This window comes from Topomyia yanbarensis, chromosome 3, assembly GCF_030247195.1.
Source record: "Topomyia yanbarensis strain Yona2022 chromosome 3, ASM3024719v1, whole genome shotgun sequence".
Taxonomy (NCBI): Eukaryota; Metazoa; Arthropoda; class Insecta; order Diptera; family Culicidae; genus Topomyia; species Topomyia yanbarensis.
The window spans coordinates 215,469,323-215,488,199 of NC_080672.1; positions in this window are offsets into that span (position 1 = coordinate 215,469,323).

The following is an 18,877-nucleotide window of genomic DNA, read 5'->3' on the forward strand; positions in this document are numbered from 1 at the left end:
GAAAAACGACCCCAAGGCCGAAAAAAACCCCAAGCCCGAAAAACACCACAAGCACGATAAAGGACCCAAGAACGAAAAAGGGCCCCAAGCCAGAAAAAGGACCCAGAGTTCGAAAAAGACCACAAGCCCCAAAAAAGGCCCCAAGCCCGAAAAGGACCCCAAGCCCGAAAAAGGACGACAATCCCAAAAAAGAACCCCACGCCCGAAAAAGACCCCAAGCCTGAAAAAGGACCCCAAGTTCGAAAGAGACTCCAAGATCGAAAAAGACCCCAAGGCCGAAAAAGACCTCAAGCCCAAAAAAGGACCCCAAGTTCCAAAAAGGACCCCAAGCCCGAAAAAGCACACCAAGCCCGAAGAAGACCCCAAGCCCAAAAAAGTACCTCAAGCCCGAAAAAGGACCACAAGCCCGAAAGAGGACCACAAGCCCCCAAAAGGGCCCCAAGCCCGAAAATGCACCCCAACCCCGAAAAGGGACGACAATCCCGACAAAGAACCCCAAGCTCGAAAAAGGACCGCAAGCCTGAAAAAGGACCCCAAGCCCGAAAAAGAACGACAATCCCAAATAAGGACCCCAAACCCAAAAAAGGGCCCCAAGACCAAAAAAGGGCCCCAAGCCCCAAAAAGACCCCAAGTTCGAAAAAGACTCCAAGATCGAAATAGACCCAAAGCACGAAAAAGACCCTAAGCCCGATAAAGGACCTGGAGTTCGAAAAAGGACCCCAAGCCCAGAAAAGGTACCCCAAACCCGAAAAAGTACCTCAAGCCCGAAAAAGAACCCCAAGCCCGAAAGAGACCCCAAGCTCGAAAAACACATCAAGACCGAAAAAGACCCCAAACCCAAAAAAGGACCCCAAGTTCTAAAAAGGATCGCAAGCCCGAAAGAGGACCCCAATCCCGAAAAAGACCCCAAGTCCGAAAAAGAGCCACAAGCCCGAAAAAGGACCCAAGGCACGAAAAAGGACCCCAAGTCCGAAAAAGGACCCCAAGCCCGAAAAAGACCCTAAGCCCGATAAAGGACCCCAAGTTCGAAAAAGGACCCCAAGCCCGAAAAAGGGCCCTAAACCCGAAAAAGTACCTCAAGCCCGAAAAAGTACTTCAAGCCCGGAAAAGACCTCAAGCTCGAAAAACTCCTCAAGACCGATGAAGACCCCAAACCCAAAAAATGACCCCAAGTTCGAAAAAGGACCCCAAGCCCGAAAAGTTCGAAAAAACCCCAGCCTGAAAAAAAATTCCAAGCCCGAAAAAGGACCGCAAAACTACACGCCTGAAAGAGGACCCCAAGTCCGAAAAAGGACCCCAAGCCCGAAAAAGGGCCCAAAACCCGAAAAAGTACCTCAAGCCCGAAAAAGTACCTCAAGCTCGAAAAAGACCCTAAGCTCGAAAAACACCCCAAGACCGAAAAAGACCCCAAGCCCAAAAAAGGACCCCAAGTTCGAAAAAGGATCCCAAGCATGAAAAAGATCCCAAGTTCGAAAAAGAACCCCAGCCTGAAAAAAGATCCCAAGCCCGAAAAAGGGCCACAAAACTACACGCCAGAAAGAGGATCCCAAGTCCGAAAAAGGATCCCAAGCCCGAAAAAATAATCCCAAGCCCGAAAAAGACCACGTGCCCGGAAAAGGAACCCACGCCTTAAAAAGCACCCCAAGCCCGAAAAAGGACGACAAGCGCAAAACAGGACCCCAAGCCCGAAAAAGACCACAAGCCCGAAAAAGGATTCCATCTTCGAAAAAGAACCCAAGCCAGAAAAACGACCATAAGTCCGAAAAGGGATCACAAGACTACAAGCCTGATAGTGTACCCCAAGCCTGAAAAAGGACCCCAATCCCAACAAAGAACCCCAAACCCGAAAAGGACCCCAATCCCGAAAAAGGACCCCATGCCCGAAAAAGGACCCCAACCTCCAAAAAGGACCCCAATCCCGAAAAGGACACCCAGCCCGAAAAAGGACTTAAAGCCCGAAACAGGATCCCAAGCCTGCAAAAGGTCCGCAAGCCCAACAAAGAACCCCAAGCCCGAAAAAGGACCCCAAGCACAAAGAATGTTCCCAAACCCAAAATGGACCCAAAGTCCGAAAAAGGGGTCAAAGCACAAAAGAGGACTCCAAACCCGAAAAATACCACAAGCCCGAAAAAGACTCCAAGCCCGAAAAAGGAGCATATGTCCGAAAAGGGACCACAAGACTACAAGCCTTAAAGTGGATCCCAAGCCCGAAAAGGACCCCAAGCCCGAAAAAGGACCTCAAACCCAAAAGAGGATCCCAAGCTTAAAAAATGACCCCAAGCCCAACAAAGAACCCCAAGTCCGAAAAAGACCCCAAGCACGAAAAAGGATCTTAAACCCAAAAAGGACCCCAAGCCCCAAAAAGGGGCCCCAGCCCGAAACAGGACCCCAAGCCCGAAAATGACCCCAAGCTCGAAAAAGACCACAAGCCAGAGAAAGGACCCGAAACCAAAAAAAGCGCCTCAAGCACGAAAATGACGACAAGCATGAAAAACGACCCCAAGCCCGAAAAGGAGCACAAACCCGAAAAACGACCCCAAGTTCGAAAAACGACCCCAAGGCCGAAAAAAACCCCAAGCCCGAAAAACACCACAAGCACGATAAAGGACCCAAGAACGAAAAAGGACCCCAAGCCAGAAAAAGGACCCCAAGTTCGAAAAAGGACCCCAAGCCAGAAAAAGGACCCAGAGTTCGAAAAAGACCACAAGCCCCAAAAAAGGCCCCAAGCCCGAAAAAGGACCCCAAGCCCGAAAAAGGACGACAATCCCAAAAAAGAACCCCACGCCCGAAAATGACCCCAAGCCTGAAAAAGGACCCCAAGTTCGAAAGAGACTCCAAGATCGAAAAAGACCCCAAGGCCGAAAAAGACCTCAAGCCCAAAAAAGGACCCCAAGTTCGAAAAATGACCCCAAGCCCGAAAAAGCACACCAAGCCCGAAAAAGACCCCAAGCCCAAAAAAGTACCTCAAGCCCGAAAAAGGACCACAAGCCCGAAAGAGGACCACAAGCCCCCAAAAGGGCCCCAAGCCTGAAAATGCACCCCAAGCCCGAAAAGGGACGACAATCCCGAAAAAGAACCCCATGCTCGAAAAAGGACCCCAAGCCTGAAAAAGGACCCCAAGCCCGAAAAAGAACGACAATCCCAAATAAGGACCCCAAACCCAAAAAAGGGCCCCAAGACCAAAAAAGGGCCCCAAGCCCCAAAAAGACCCCAAGTTCGAAAAAGACTCCAAGATCGAAATAGACCCAAAGCACGAAAAAGACCCTAAGCCCGATAAAGGACCTAGAATTCGAAAAAGGACCCCAAGCCCAGAAAAGGTACCCCAAACCCGAAAAAGTACCTCAAGCCAGAAAAAGAACCCCAAGCCCGAAAGAGACCCCAAGCTCGAAAAACACATCAAGACCGAAAAAGACCCCAAACCCAAAAAAGGACCCCAAGTTCTAAAAAGGACCGCAAGCCCGAAAGAGGACCCCAATCCCGAAAAAGACCCCAAGTCCGAAAAAGAGCCACAATCCCGAAAAAGGACCCAAGGCACGAAAAAGGACCCCAAGTCCGAAAAAGGACCCCAAGCCCGAAAAAACCCTAAGCCCGATAAAGGACCCCAAGTTCGAAAAAGGACCCCAAGCCCGAAAAAGGGCCCCAAACCCGAAAAGTACCTCAAGCCCGAAAAAGTACCTCAAGCCCGGAAAAGACCCCAAGCTCGAAAAACTCCTCAAGACCGATGAAGACCCCAAACCCAAAAAATGACCCCAAGTTCGAAAAAGGACCCCAAGCCCGAAAAGTTCGAAAAAACCCCAGCCTGAAAAAAGATCCCAAACCCGAAAAAGGACCGCAAAACTACACGCCTGAAAGAGGACCCCAAGTCCGAAAAAGGAACCCAAGCCCGAAAAAAAATCACAAGCCCGAAAAAGACCACGAGCCCGGAAAAGAAACCCACGCCTGAAAAAGTACCCCAAGCCCGAAAAAGAACGACAAGCCCAAAAAAGGACCCCAAGCCCGAAAGGACCACAAGCCCGAAAAAGGACCCCAACTTCGAAAAAGAACCCAAGCCCGAAAAACGACCATAAGTCCGAAAAGGGACCACAAGACTACAAGCCTGGAAGTGTACCCTAAGCCAGAAAACGGACCCCAAGTCCAACAAAGAACCCCAAGCCCGAAAAAGGACCCCAAGCACGAAAAAGGATCCAAAACCCAAAAAGGACCCCTAGCCCGAAAAGGGGGCCCAAGCCAGAAAAAGGACCCCGAGCACGAAAAAGCAGCCCATGCCCGAAAAAGGAATCCAAGCGTGAAAAAGGACCCCAAGCTCGAAAAAGGACCCCAAGCCCGAAAAAGGACTTTAAGCCCGAAAGAGGATCCCAAGCCTGAAAAAAAACCCTAAGCCCAACAAAAACCCGAAGCCCAAAAAAGGACTCCAAGCCAGAAAAAGAACCCAAGCCCGAAAAAGGACCATATGTCCGAAAAGGGAGCACAAGACTACAAGCCTGAAAGAGGACCCCAAGCCCGAAAAGAACCCCAAAAAATGACCCCAAGCCCAACAAAGAACCCCAAGTCCGAAACAGGACCCCAAGCACGAAAAGGGATCTTAAACCCAAAATGGATCCCAAGCCCGAAAATGGACCCCAAGACCGAAAAAGACCATAAGCCCGCAAAAGGGCCCCAAGCCTGAATAAGCTTCCCAAGCCCGAAAAAGGACGACAAGCCCAAAAAAGGACTCCAAGCCCGAAAAAGACCCCAAGCCCGAAAAAGTCCACAAGCCCGAAAGAAGACCTCAAGCCTGAAAAAGCACCCCGAGCCCGAAAAAGAACTACAAGCCCGAAACCAAGCCAAAAAAACGGACCCCAAGCCAAAAAGCGCCTCAAGCCCGAAAAATGACGACAAGCATGAAAAAGGACCCCAAGCCCGAAAAAGGAGCACAAGCCCGAAAAACGACTCCAAGTTCCAAAAACAACCCCAAGCTGGAAAAAAAGGACCCCAAGCCCGAAAAACACCACAAGCCCGAAAAAGGACCCAACAACGAAAAAGGACCCCATGCTAGAAAAAGGACCACAAGTTCGAAAAAGGACCCCCTGCTCGAAAAAGGACCCAGAGCTCGAAAAAGACAACAGCCTCAAAAAGCCCGAAAAAGGACCCCAAGCCCGAAAAAGAACGACAATCCCAAAAAAGAACCCCATGCCCGAAAAAGACCCCAAGCCTGAAAAAGGACCCCAAGTTCGAAAAAGGACCCCAAGCCCGATAAAGGACGGTAATCCCAAAAAAGGACACCAAACCCGAAAAAGGACCCCAAGCCCGAAAAGGACCCCAAGTTCGAAAAAGACTAAGATCGAAAAAGACCCCAAGCCCGCAAAAGGATCCCAAACCCGAAAAAGTACCTTCAGCCCGAAAAAGGACTTCAAGCCCGAAAAAGGCCCCCAAGCCCGAAAAGGTCCCCAAGCCCGAAAAGGGACCCCAAGCCCGAAAAGGGACCCCAAGCCCGAAAAAGGACTTCAAGCCCGAATAAGGATCCGAAGCCTGAAAAAGGACCCCAAACCCAACAAAGAACCCCAAGCCCGTAAAAGGACCCCAAGCACAAAAAAGGATCCCAAAACCAAAATGGACCCCAAGTCCGAAACAGGGGCCCTAGCTCAAAAAAGACACCAAGCCCGAAAAAGACCCCAAGCCCGAAAAAGGACCATATGTTCGAAAAGGGACCACAAGACTACAAGCCTGAAAGTGGACCCCAAGCCTGAAAAGAACCCCAAGCCCGAAAAACGACCACAAGCTCGAAATTGATCTTAAGCTTAAAAAATGACCCCAAACCCAACAAAGAACCCCAAGTCCGAAAAAGGACCCCAAGCACGAAAAAGGATCTTAAACCCGAAAAGGACCCCAAGCCCGAAAAAGGGGCCCAAGCCCGAAAAAAGACACCAAGCCCGAAAATGGACCCCAAACCCGAAAAAGACCACAAACCCGCAAAAGGGCACCAAGCCTGAATAAGCTTCCCAAGGCCGAAAAAAGGCGACAAGCCCAAAAAAGGACACCAAACCACAAAAAAAAGGAACCCAAGCCCGAAAAAGACCCCAAGCCTGAAAAAGGACCCCAAGCCCGATAAAGGACGGTAATCCCAAAAAAGGACACCAAACCCGAAAAAGGACTCCAAGCCCGAAAAGGACCCCAAGTTCGAAAAAGACTAAGATCGAAAAAGACTCCAAGCCCGCAAAAGGATCCCAAACCCGAAAAAGTACCTTCAGCCCGAAAAAGGACTTCAAGCCCGAAAAAGGCCCCCAAGCCCGAAAAGGTCCCCAAGCCCGAAAAAGGACGACGAACCCAAAAAAGGATCCCAAGCTCGAAAAAGGACCCCAAGCCCGAAAAGGGACCCCCAGCCCGAAAAGGGACCCCAAGCCCGAAAAAGGACTTCAAGCCCGAAAGAGGATCCCAAGCCTGAAAAAGGACCCCAAGCCCAACAAAGAACCCCAAGCCCGAAAAAGGACCCCAAGCACAAAAAAGGATCCCAAAACCAAAATGGACCCCAAGTCCGAAACAGGGGCCCTAGCTCAAAAAAGGACACCAAGCCCGAAAAAGACCCCAAGCCCGAAAAAGGACCATATGTTCGAAAAGGGACCACAAGACTACAAGCCTGAAAGTGGACCCCAAGCCTGAAAAAAACCCCAAGCCCGAAAAACGACCACAAGCCCGAAAGAGAATCTTAAGCTTAAAAAATGACCCCAAACCCAACAAAGAACCTTAAGTCCGAAAAAGCACCCCAAGCACGAAAAAGGATCTTAAACCCAAAAAGGACCCCAAGCCCGAAAAAGGGGCCCAAGCCCGAAAAAAGACACCAAGCCCGAAAATGGACCCCAAACCCGAAAAAGACCACAAGCCCGCAAAAGGGCACCAAGCCTGAATAAGCTTCCCAAGCCCGAAAAAAGGCGACAAGCCCAAAAAAGGACACCAAACCCGCAAAGACCCCAAGCCTGAATAAGCTTCTAAGCCAGAAAAAGGACGACAAGCCCAAAAAAGGACCCCAAGCCCGAAAGAGGACCCCAAGACTGAAAATGCACCCCGAGCCCGAAAAACGACTACAAGCCAGGAAAAGACTCCGAGCCCGAAAAAGACCACAAGCCAGAGAAAGGACTCCAAGCCAAAAAAGCGCCTCAAGCCCGAAAAATGACGACAGGCATGAAAAAGGACCCCAAGCCCAAAAAAGGAGCAAAAGCCCGAAAAACGACTCCAAGTTCGAAAAACCACCCCAAGCCCGAAAAAAACCCCAAGCCCGAAAAACACCACAAGCCCAAAAAGGACCGAGAACGAAAAAGGACCCCAAGCCAGAAAAAGGACCCCATGCTCGAAAAAGTACCCAGAGCCCGAAAAAGACCACAAGCCCCAAAAAAGGCCCAAGCCCGAAAAAGGACCCCCAGCCCGAAAAAGGACGACAATCCCAAAAAAGAACCCCAAGCCCGAAAATGACCCCAAGCCCGAAAAAGACCCGAAACCTGAAAAAGGACCCCAAGTTCGAAAAAGGACCCCAAGCACGAAAATGGACGACAATCCCAAACAGGGACCCCAAACTTAAAAAAGGACCCCAAGCCCGAAAAGGACCCCAAGTTCGAAAAGTACCTTCAGCCCAAAAAAGGACTTCAAGCCCGACAAAGACCCCAAGCTCTAAAAGCACCCCAAGACCGAAAAAGACCACAAGCCCAAAAAAGGACCCCAAGTATGGAAAAGGACCACAAGCCCGATAAAGGTCACCAAGCCCGAAAAAGACCCCGAGCCCAAAAAAGTACCTCAAGCCCGAAAAAGGACCCCAATCCCGAAAAAGACCCCAAAACCGAAAATGGACCCCAATGCCGAAAATGACCCCAAGCCCGAAAAAGGGGCCGAAGCGCGAAAATGGACCCCAAGCCTGAAAAAGCACCTCAAGCCTAAAAAAGGACCCCAAGCTCGAAAAAGGACCCAGAGCCCGAAAAAGACCACAAGCCCAAAAAACGGCCACAAGCCCGAAAAAGGACCCCCAGCCCGAAAAAGGACGACAATGCCAAAAAAGGACCCCAAGCCCCCAAAAGACCCCAAGCCTGAAATAGGACCTCAAGTTCGAAAAAGGACCCCAAACCCGAAAATGGCTGACAATCCCAAAAAAGGAACCTAATCCCAAAAAAGGACCCCAACCACGAAAAAGACCCCAAGTTCGAAAAAGTACCTTCAACTTAAAAATGGACTTCAAGCCCGACAAAGACCCCAAGCTCTACAAGCACCCCAAGATCGAAAAAGACCCCAAGCCCAAGAAAGGACCCCAAGTTCGAAAAAGGACCCCAAGCCCGAAAAAGGTCACCAAGCCCGAAAGAGACCCCAAGCCCAAAAATGGACCCCAAGCCCGAAAAAGCACCACAAGCCCGAAAAAGGACTCCAAGCCCGAAAATGGACTACAAGCCGGAAAAAGTACCACAAGACTACAAGATTTAAAGATCACCCCAGGCCCGAAAAAGGACCACAAGCCCGAAAAATGAACCCAAGCCCGAAAAAGAACTACAAGCCCGAAAAAGGTCTACAAACCCGAAAAAGAACTAACCCCCGTAGAAGACCCCAAACCCGTAAAAGGACCCCAAGCACGAAAAAGTTTCCCAAGCCTGAAAAAGAACCCCAAGCCTGAAAAAGTACCCCAAGCCCAAAAAGGAACACAAGCCCGCAAAAGGACACCAAGCCCGAAAAAGTACCCCAAGCACGAAAAAGGACCCACGGAAAAGGAACCCAAGCCAGAAAAAAACCCCAAGCCCGAAAAAGGACCCCTAGCCCGAAAAAGGACCCCTAGCCCGAAAAAGGACCCCTAGCCCGAAAAACGACACCAAGCCCGACAAAGAACCCCAATCCCGAAAAAGGCCCCAAGCCTGAAAAAGATCCCATGTTTCAAAAAGGACCCCAAGCCCGAAAAAGGACCCCAAGCCCCGGAAAAGGAACTCAAGCCTGAAAAGTGACCCCAAGCCCGAAAAAGGACCCCAAGCCCGAAAAGAACCATAAGCCCGAAAAAGGACCACAAGTTCGAAAAAGAACCCAAGCCTGAAAAAAGATCCCAAGCCCGAAAAAGGACAACAAATCTACAAGCTTAAAAGATGACCCCAAGTCCGAAAAGGACCCCAAACCCGAAAAAAGACCCCAAGCCCCGAAAAAGGAACACAAGCGAGAAAAGGGACCCCAAGCACAAAAAAAGATCCGAAGCCCGAAAAAAGATCACGAGCCCGTAAAAGTGCACCAAGCCTGAAAAAGCACACCAACCCGAAAAAGGACACGAAGCCCGAAAAAGAACGACAAGCCCAAAAAAGGACCCAAAGATCCCAAATCCAAAAAGGACTACAAGCCCGGAAAATGATCCCAAGCCCGAAAAAGGACCCCAAGCCCGAAAAAGACCCCAAGCCCGAAAAAGTACCCCAAACCCGAAAAAGTACATTCAGACCGAAAAAGGACTTCCAGCCTGAAAAAGACCCCAAGCTCGAAAACCACCCCAAGCCCTAAAAAAAACCCCAAGACCAAAAAAGGACCCTAAGTTCGAAAAAGGACCCCAAGCCCGAAAAACGACACCAAGCCAGAAAAAGACCCAAAGCCCAAAAAAGTACCTCAAGCCCGAATAGGACCTTAAGCCCGAAAAAGGACCCCAAGCCCGCAAAAGACCTTAAGCCCGAAAAAGGTGCCCCAAGCCCGAAAAAGGAGCCCAAGCCCGAAAAAGGGGACGAAAAAGGCCCCAAGCCCGAAAAAGGATCCCAAGCCGAAAAAGGAATCCAAGCCTGAAAAAGCACCCCAAGCCTGAAAAAGCACCCCATGCCCGAAAAAGGATAACAAGCCCTAAAAAGGACACCAAGCCCGAAAAAGGACCCAAAGTTCGAAAAAGGACCCCAAGCCCGAAAAAGCACCACAAGCCAGAAAAAGGACAACAAGACTAAAAGCTTGAAAGAGTACCCCAAGCCCGAAAAGGACTACAATCCCGACAAAGGACTACAAGCCCGAAAAAGGACCCAAGCGTGAAAAAGACCCCAAGTCCGAAAAAGGACCCCAAGCCCGAAAAACGATCCCAAGCCTGAAAAAGAACCCCAAGCCCGAAAAAGACCACAAGCCCGAAAAAGGACCCCAAGCCTACAAAAGTACCTGAAGCCTGAAAAAGGACGACAAGCCCAAAAAGGACCCAAGCCCGAAAAAGGACACCAAGCCCGAAAGAGGAGCCCAAGCCCGATAAAGGGGCCGAAGCCCGTAAAAAATCACGAGCCCGCAAAAATGCACCTAGCCTGAACAAGCACACCAACCCTAAAACGGACACCAAGCCCGAAAAAAGACGACAAGCCCAAAAAAGGACTCCTAGCCCGAAAAAGGATCCATAACCCAAAAAGGACCCCAAGCCCGAAAAATGACCCCAAGCCCGAAAAGACCCCAAGCCCTAAAAAATGTCACGAGCCCGCAAAAGTGCACCAAGCCTGAAAAAGCACACTAAGCCAGAAAAAGGACCCCAAGCCCGAAAAACACACCAAGCATGAAAAGGACCCTAAGCCCGAAAAAGGACCCCAAGCCCAACAAAGAACTTCAAGCCCGAAAAAGGATCCTAAGCCCAAATAAGGATTCCAAGCCCGATAAAGGACCACAAGCCCGAAAGAGGACCCCAAGCCCAAAAGAGGACCCTAAGATCGAAAAAGAACCCAAGCCTGAAAAAAGATCCCAAGCTCAAAAAAGGACCACAAAACTGCAAGCTGAAAAGAGTACCCCATGCCCGAAAAAGGATCCCAAGCCCGAAAAAGAACTGCAAGCCCGAAAAAGGACATCAAGTTCGAAAAAGGGCCCCAAGCCCGAAAAAGGACCCCAAGCTTTGAAAATGACATCCAGATCGAAAAAGTACCCCAAATCCGAAAAAGGTCCCCAAGCACAACAAAGGCCCCGAAGCCCGAAAAGGCCCTCAAGCCCGAAAAAGGACGACAAGCCCAAAAAAGAATCCCAAGCCCGAAAAAGACACCAAGCCCAAAAAAGCACCCCAAACTCGAAAAAGGACCCCAAGCCCGAAAAGGACTTCAAGCCCGAAAGAGGATCCCAAGCCTGAAAAAGCACCCCAATCCCAACAAAGAAACCCAAGCCCGAAAAAGGACCCCAAGCACAAAAACGATCCCAAACCCAAAATGGACCCCAAATCCGAAAATGGGACCCTAGCCCTAAAAAGGACCCCAAGCCCGTAAAAGGACCATATGTCCGAAAAGGGACCACAAGACTACAAGCCTGAAAGTGGACCTCAAGCTCGAAAAGGTCCCTAAGCCCGAAAGAGGACCTCAAGCCCGAAAGAGGATCCCAAGCTTAAAAAATGACCCCAAGCCTGACAAAGAACACCAAGTCCGAAAAAGGACCCCAAGCACGAAAAAGGATCTTAAACCCAATAAGGGCCCCAAGCCCGAAAAAGGGGCCCAAGCCAGAAAAAGGACCCCAAGCCCGAAAATGAACCCCAAGCCCGAAAAAGACAAGCCTGCAAAAGGACCCCAAGCCTGAATAAGTTTCCCAAGCCCGAAAATGGATCCCAAGCCCAAAAAAGGACCCCACGCCCGAAAAAGACCCCAAGCCTGAATAAGCTTCCAAGCCCGAAAAAGGACGACAAGCCCAAAAAAGGACCCTAATCCCGAAAATGTCAACAAGCCCGAAAGAGGACCCCAAGCCTTATAAAGCACCCCGAGCCCAAAGAACAACTACAAGCCCGAAAAAGACCCCAAGCCCGAAAAAGACCACAAGCCAGAGAAAAGACCCCAAGCCAAAAAAAAACGCCTCAAGCCCGAAAAATGACGACAAGCATGACAAAGGACCCAAAGCCCGAAAAAGGAGCCCAAGTTCGAAAAACGACTCCAAGTCCGAAAAAAACACAAGCCCGAAAAATCCCCAAGCCCGAAAAACACCACAAGCCCGAAAAAGGACCCAAGAACGAAAAAGGACCCCAAGCCAGAAAAAAGACTATAAGTTCGAAAAAGGACCCCAAGCTCGAAAAAGGGCCCAGAGCCTGAAAAAGACCACAAGCCCGAAAAAGGAAACCAAGCCCGAAAAAGGACGACAATCCCAAAAAAGGACCTCAAGCCAAAAAAAGACCCCAAGCCTGAAAAAGGACCCCAAGACCGAAAAGGACCCCAAGACCGAAATAGGACACCAAGCCCGAAAAAGCACCACAAGCCCGAAAAAGGACCTTAAGCTCGAAAATGGACTACAAGCCCGACAAAGTACCACAAGACTACAAGATTGAAAAATTACCCCAAGCCCGAAAAGGACTCCAAGCCCGAAGAAGGACCACAAGCCCGAAAAATGAACCCAAGCCCGAAAAACAACTACAAGCCCGAAAAAGGATCCTAAGCCCAAATAAGGATTCCAAGCCCGATAAAGGACCACAAGCCCGAAAGAGGACCCCAAGCCCAAAAGAGGACCCTAAGATCGAAAAAGAACCCAAGCCTGAAAAAAGATCCCAAGCTCAAAAAAGGACCACAAAACTGCAAGCTGAAAAGAGTACCCCATGCCCGAAAAAGGATCCCAAGCCCGAAAAAGAACTGCAAGCCCGAAAAAGGACATCAAGTTCGAAAAAGGGCCCCAAGCCCGAAAAAGGACCCCAAGCTTGAAAAGGACCCCAAGTTTGAAAATGACATCAAGATCGAAAAAGTACCCCAAATCCGAAGAAGGTCCCCAAGCACGACAAAGGCCCCCAAGCCAGAAAAGGCCCTCAAGCCCGAAAAAGGACGACAAGCCCAAAAAAGAATCCCAAGCCCGAAAAAGACACCAAGCCCAAAAAAGCACCCCAAACTCGAAAAAGGACCCCAAGCCCGAAAAGGACTTCAAGCCCGAAAGAGGATCCCAAGCCTGAAAAAGGACCCCAATCCCAACAAAGAAACCCAAGCCCGAAAAAGGACCCCAAGCACAAAAACGATCCCAAACCCAAAATGGACCCCAAGTCCGAAAATGGGACCCTAGCCCTAAAAAGTACCCCAAGCCCGTAAAAGGACCATATGTCCGCAAAGGGACCACAAGACTACAAGCCTGAAAGTGGACCCCAAGCTCGAAAAGGTCCCTAAGCCCGAAAAAGGACCTCAAGCCCGAAAGAGGATCCCAAGCTTAAAAAATGACCCCAAGCCTGACAAAGAACACCAAGTCCGAAAAAGGACCCCAAGCACGAAAAAGGATCTTAAACCCAATAAGGACCCCAAGCCCGAAAAAGGGGCCCAAGCCAGAAAAAGGACCCCAAGCCCGAAAATGAACCCCAAGCCCGAAAGAGACAAGCCTGCAAAAGGACCCCAAGCCTGAATAAGTTTCCCAAGCCCGAAAATGGACCCCAAGCCCAAAAAAAGAACCCCAAGCCCGAAAAAGACCCCAAGCCTGAATAAGCTTCCAAGCCCGAAAAAGGACGACAAGCCCAAAAAAGGACCCTAATCCCGAAAATGTCAACAAGACCGAAAGAGGACCCCAAGCCTGATAAAGCAGGGTCCGCCCAAAGAACAACTACAAGCCCGAAAAAGACCCCAAGCCCGAAAAAGACCACAAGCCAGAGAAAAGACCCCAAGCCAAAAAAAACGCCTCAAGCCCGAAAAATGACGACAAGCATGATAAAGGACCCCAAGCCCGAAAAAGGAGCCCAAGTTCGAAAAACGACCCCAAGTCCGAAAAAAAACACAAGCCCGAAAAATCCCCAAGCCCGAAAACACCACAAGCCCGAAAAAGGACCCAAGAACGAAAAAGGACCCCAAGCTCGAAAAAGTTCCCAGAGCCTGAAAAAGACCACAAGCCCGAAAAAGGAAACCAAGCCCGAAAAAGGACGACAATCCCAAAAAAGGACCTCAAGCCAAAAAAAGACCCCAAGCCTGAAAAAGGACCCCAAGACCGAAAAGGACCCCAAGACCGAAATAGGACACCAAGCCCGAAAAAGCACCACAAGCCCGAAAAAGGACCTTAAGCTCGAAAATGGACTACAAGCCCGACAAAGTACCACAAGACTACAAGATTGAAAAATTACCCCAAGCCCGAAAAGTACTCCAAGCCCGAAGAAGGACCACAAGCCCGAAAAATGAACCCAAGCCCGAAAAACAACTACAAGCCCGAAAAAGGACTACAAGCGCGAAAAGGACTACAAGCCCAGAAAAGGACCCATGCCCGGAGAAGACCCCAAGTCCGAAAAAGGATCCCAAACCTGAAAAAGAACCCCAAGCCCGAAAAAGATCCCAAGCCCGAAAAAGACCACAAGCCCGAAAAAGTACCCAAGCCAGAAAAAGTACCCCAAGCCCAAAAAGGACTCCAAGCCCAAAATAAGACACCAAGCCCGAAAAGGACCCCAAGCACGAAAAAGAACCCCAAGCCTGAAAAAGTACCCCAAGCCTGAAAAAGGACTCGAAGCCTGAAAAAGCACCCAAAGCACAAAAAACGACCCCAAGAACGCAAAAGACCACAAGATTGAAGAAAGACCCCAAGCCCGAAAAAGGACCACAAGCCCGAAAAAGCAGCCCAAGCCCGAAAAAGGACCCAAACTCGAAAAATACCACAAGCCCGCAGAAGGGCCCCAGCCTGAAAAATCACTCCAAGCCCGAAAAAGGAAGCCAAACCCGAAAAAGACCCCAAGCCCGAAAAAGGACTCCAAGCTGGAAAAAGCACCCAAAGCCCGAAAAAGGACGACAAGCCTGACAAAGACCACAAGCGCGAAAAAGGACCCTAAGCCTTCAAAAGCAGCTCAAGCCCGAAAAACAACCACAAGCCTGAAAAAGGACCCCAAGCATGAAAAAGACCACATGCACGAAAAAGAACCCCAAGCACGAAAAAGGACCCTTAGTTCGAAAAAGGACACCAAGCCCGATAAAAACCCCAAGCCCGAAAAACACAACAAGTTCGAAAAGCACAAAAAGCTCGAAAAAGGACCCCAAGCCCGAAAAAGGACCCCAAGCACGAAAAGGACTCTAAGCACGAAAAAGAACCCCAAGAACGAAAAAGGAACCCAATCCTGAAAAAGGACCCCAAATCCGAAAAAGGACACCAAGCCTGAAGAAGGACCCCAAGCCTGAAAAAGGATCCGAAGCCTGAAAAAGCACCCAAAGCCCAAAAAACGACCCCAAGCCCGAAAAAACCACAAGATTGAAGAAGGACCCCAAATCCGGAAAAGGACCACAAGCCCGAAAAAGGACCCCAAGCCCGAAAAAGAGGCCCAAGCCCTAAAAAGTACCCTAAGCCCGAAAAAGGACCCCAAACTCAAAAAAGACCACAAGCCCGCAAAAGGGCCCCAAGCCTGAAAAATCACTTCAAGCTGGAAAAAGAATAACAAGCCCAAAAACGGAAGCCAAACCCGAAAAAGACCCTAACCCCGAAAAAGGACCCCAAGTTCGAAAAAGGACCCCAAGTCCGAAAAAGGACCCCAAGCCCGGAAAAGAACCCCAAGCCCGGAAAAGGACCACAAGTCCGAAAAAGGACCCCAAGCTTGAAAAAGCACCAAAGCCCGAAAAGGGACGACAAGCCTGACAAAGACCACAAGCGCGAAAAAGGACCCTAAGCCTCCAAAAGCTTCTCAAGCCCGAAAAACTAAGACAAGCCTGAAAAAGGACCACAAGCCTGAAAAAGGACCACAAGCCCGAAAATGACCACAAGTTCCAAAATGGACCCCAAGCCCGAAAAACACAAGCCCGAGAAGCACAAAAAGCCCGAAAAAGGACCCCAAGCCCGAAAAAGGACCCCAAGCTCGAAAAGGGCTCTAAGCCCGAAAAAGACCCCAAGCACAAAAAAGGACCCCAAGCCCGAAAAAGGACCCCAAACCCGAAAAAGGACCCCCAGCCCGAAAAAAACCCAAGTCCAAAAAATGGACTCCTAGCTCAAAAAGTGATCCCAAGCCCTAAAAAGGACACAAAGCCCGAAAAAATCCCAAGCCTGAAAAGGACCACGAACCCGGAAGAGAAACTTAAGCCTGAAAAAGCATCTTAAGCCCAAAAAAGGACGACATGCCCAACAAAGAACCACTAGCCCAAAAAGGACCCCAAGCCCGAAAAAGGACCCCAACTTCGAAAAAGGACCCAAGCCCGAAGAAGGACCATAAGCCCGAAAAGGGACCACAAGACTACAGCCTGAAAGTAGACCACATGCCGAAACCACTTGCCACCACCGAAAAGGATCCCAAGCCCCAAAAAGGACCCCAAGCCCGAAAAACGACCCCAAGCCCGAAGAAGGACCCCAGGCCCGAAAAAGGACCCCAAGCCCGAAAAGGGACCCCAAGCCCGAAAAAGGACCACAAGCCCGAAAGAAGATCCCAAGCCCGAAAAAGGCCCCAAACCCAACAAAGAATCCCAAGCCCGAAAAAGGACCCCAAGCCCGAAAATGTCCACAAGCCCGACAGAGGACCCAAGCCTGACAGAGCACCCCGAGCCCGAAAAAGGACTACAAGCCCGAAAAAGCGCCCAGCCCGAAAAAGACCACAAGCCCGTAAATGGACCCCAAGCCTAAAAAAGCACTTCAAGCTCGAAAAATGACGACAAGCTTGAAAAAGGACCCCAAGCCCGAAAGAGGACCACAAGCCCGAAAAAGAACCCCAAGTTCGAAAAACGACCCCTGTCCCGAAAAAGGAACCCAAGCCAGAAAAACACCACAGGCCCGAAAAAGGACCCCAAGCACGAAAAAGGACCACAAACCCGAAAAAGGACCACAAGCACGAAAAAGACCACAAGCCCCCAAAAGGGCCTCAAGCCTTAAAAACCACCCCAAGCACGAAAAGGGACGACAATCTCGAAAAAGGAACCCAAGCCTGAAAATGGACCACAAGCCCGAAAAAGGACGACAATCCCAAATAAGGACTCCAAACCCGAAAAAGGGCTCCAAGACCGAAAAAGATTCCAAGATCGAAAAAGACCCAAAGCACGAAAAAGACCCTAAGCCCGATAAAGGACCTAGAGTTCGAAAAAGGACCCCAAGCCCAGAAAATGGAATGGAAAAAATGGAAACAGGATCCCAAGCCTGCAAAAGGTCCGCAAGCCCAACAAAGAACCCCAAGCTCGAAAAAGGACCCCAAGCACAAAGAATGTTCCCAAACCCAAAATGGACCCCAAGTCCGAAAAAGGGGTCAAAGCACAAAAAAGGACCCCAAACCCGAAAAAGACCACAAGCCCGAAAAAGACTCCAAGCCCGAAAAAGGAGCATATGTCCGAAAAGGGACCACAAGACTACAAGCCTTAAAGTGGATCCCAAGCCCGAAAAGGACCCCAAGCCCGAAAAAGGACCTCAAACCCAAAAGAGGATCCCAAGCTTAAAAAATGACCCCAAGCCCAACAAAGAACCCCAAGTCCGAAAAAGACCCCAAGCACGGAAAAGGATCTTAAACCCAAAAAGGACTACAAGCCCCAAAAAGGGGCCCAAGCCCGAAACAGGACCCCAAGCCCGAAAATGACCCCAAGCCCGAAAACGACCACAAGCCAGAGAAAGGACCCAAAACCAAAAAAAGCGCCTCACGCCCGAAAATGACGACAAGCATGAAAAACGACCCCAAGCCCGAAAAAGGAGCACAAGCCCGAAAAACGACCCCAAGTTCGAAAAACGACCCCAAGGCCGAAAAAAACCCCAAGCCCGAAAAACACCACAAGCACGATAAAAGACCCAAGAACGAAAAAGGACCCCAAGCCAGAAAAAGGACCCCAAGTTCGAAAAAGGACCCAGAGTTCGAAAAAGACCACAAGCCCCAAAAAAGGCCCCAAGCCCGAAAAAGGACCCCAAGCCCGAAAAAGGACGACAATCCCAAAAAAGAACCCCACGCCCGAAAAAGACCCCAAGCCTGAAAAAGGACCCCAAGTTCGAAAGAGACTCCAAGATCGAAAAAGACCCCAAGGCCGAAAAAGACCTCAAGCCCAAAAAAGGACCCCAAGTTCGAAAAAGGACCCCAAGCCCGAAAAAGCACACCAAGCCCGAAGAAGACCCCAAGCCCAAAAAAGGACCTCAAGCCTGAAAAAGGACCACAAGCCCGAAAGAGGACCACAAGCCCCCAAAAGGGCCCCAAGCCTGAAAATGCACTCCAAGCCCGAAAAGGGACGACAATCCCGAAAAAGAACCCCAAGCTCGAAAAAGGACCCCAAGCCTGAAAAAGGACCCCAAGCCCGAAAAAGAACGACAATCCCAAATAAGGACCCCAAACCCAAAAAAGGGCCCCAAGACCAAAAAAGGGCCCCAAGTCCCAAAAAGACCCCAAGTTCGAAAAAGACTCCAAGATCGAAATAGACCCAAAGCACGAAAAAGACCCTAAGCCCGATAAAGGACCTAGAGTTCGAAAAAGGACCCCAAGCCCCGAAAAGGTACCCCAAACCCGAAAAAGTACCTCAAGCCCGAAAAAGAACCCCAAGCCCGAAAGAGACCCCAAGCTCGAAAAACACATCAAGACCGAAAAAGACCCCAAACCCAAAAAAGGACCCCAAGTTCTAAAAAGGACCGCAAGCCCGAAAGAGGACCCCAATCCCGAAAAAGATCCCAAGTCCGAAAAAGAGCCACAAGCCCGAAAAAGGACCCAAGGCACGAAAAAGGACCCCAAGTCCGAAAAAGGACCTCAAACCCGAAAAAGTACCTCAAGCCCGAAAAAGTACCTCAAGCCCGGAAAAGACCTCAAGCTCGAAAAACTCCTCAAGACCGATGAAGACCCCAAACCCAAAAAATTACCCCAAGTTCGAAAAAGGACCCCAAGCCCGAAAAGTTCGAAAAAACCCCAGCCTGAAAAAAGATCCCAAGCCCGAAAAAGGACCGCAAAACTACACGCCTGAAAGAGGACCCCAAGTCCGAAAAAGGAACCCAAGCCCGAAAAAAAAATCTCAAGCCCGCAAAAGACCACGAGCCCGAAAAAGAAACCCACGCCTGAAAAAGTACCCCAAGCCCGAAAAAGAACGACAAGCCCAAAAAAGGACCCCAAGCCCGAAAAAGA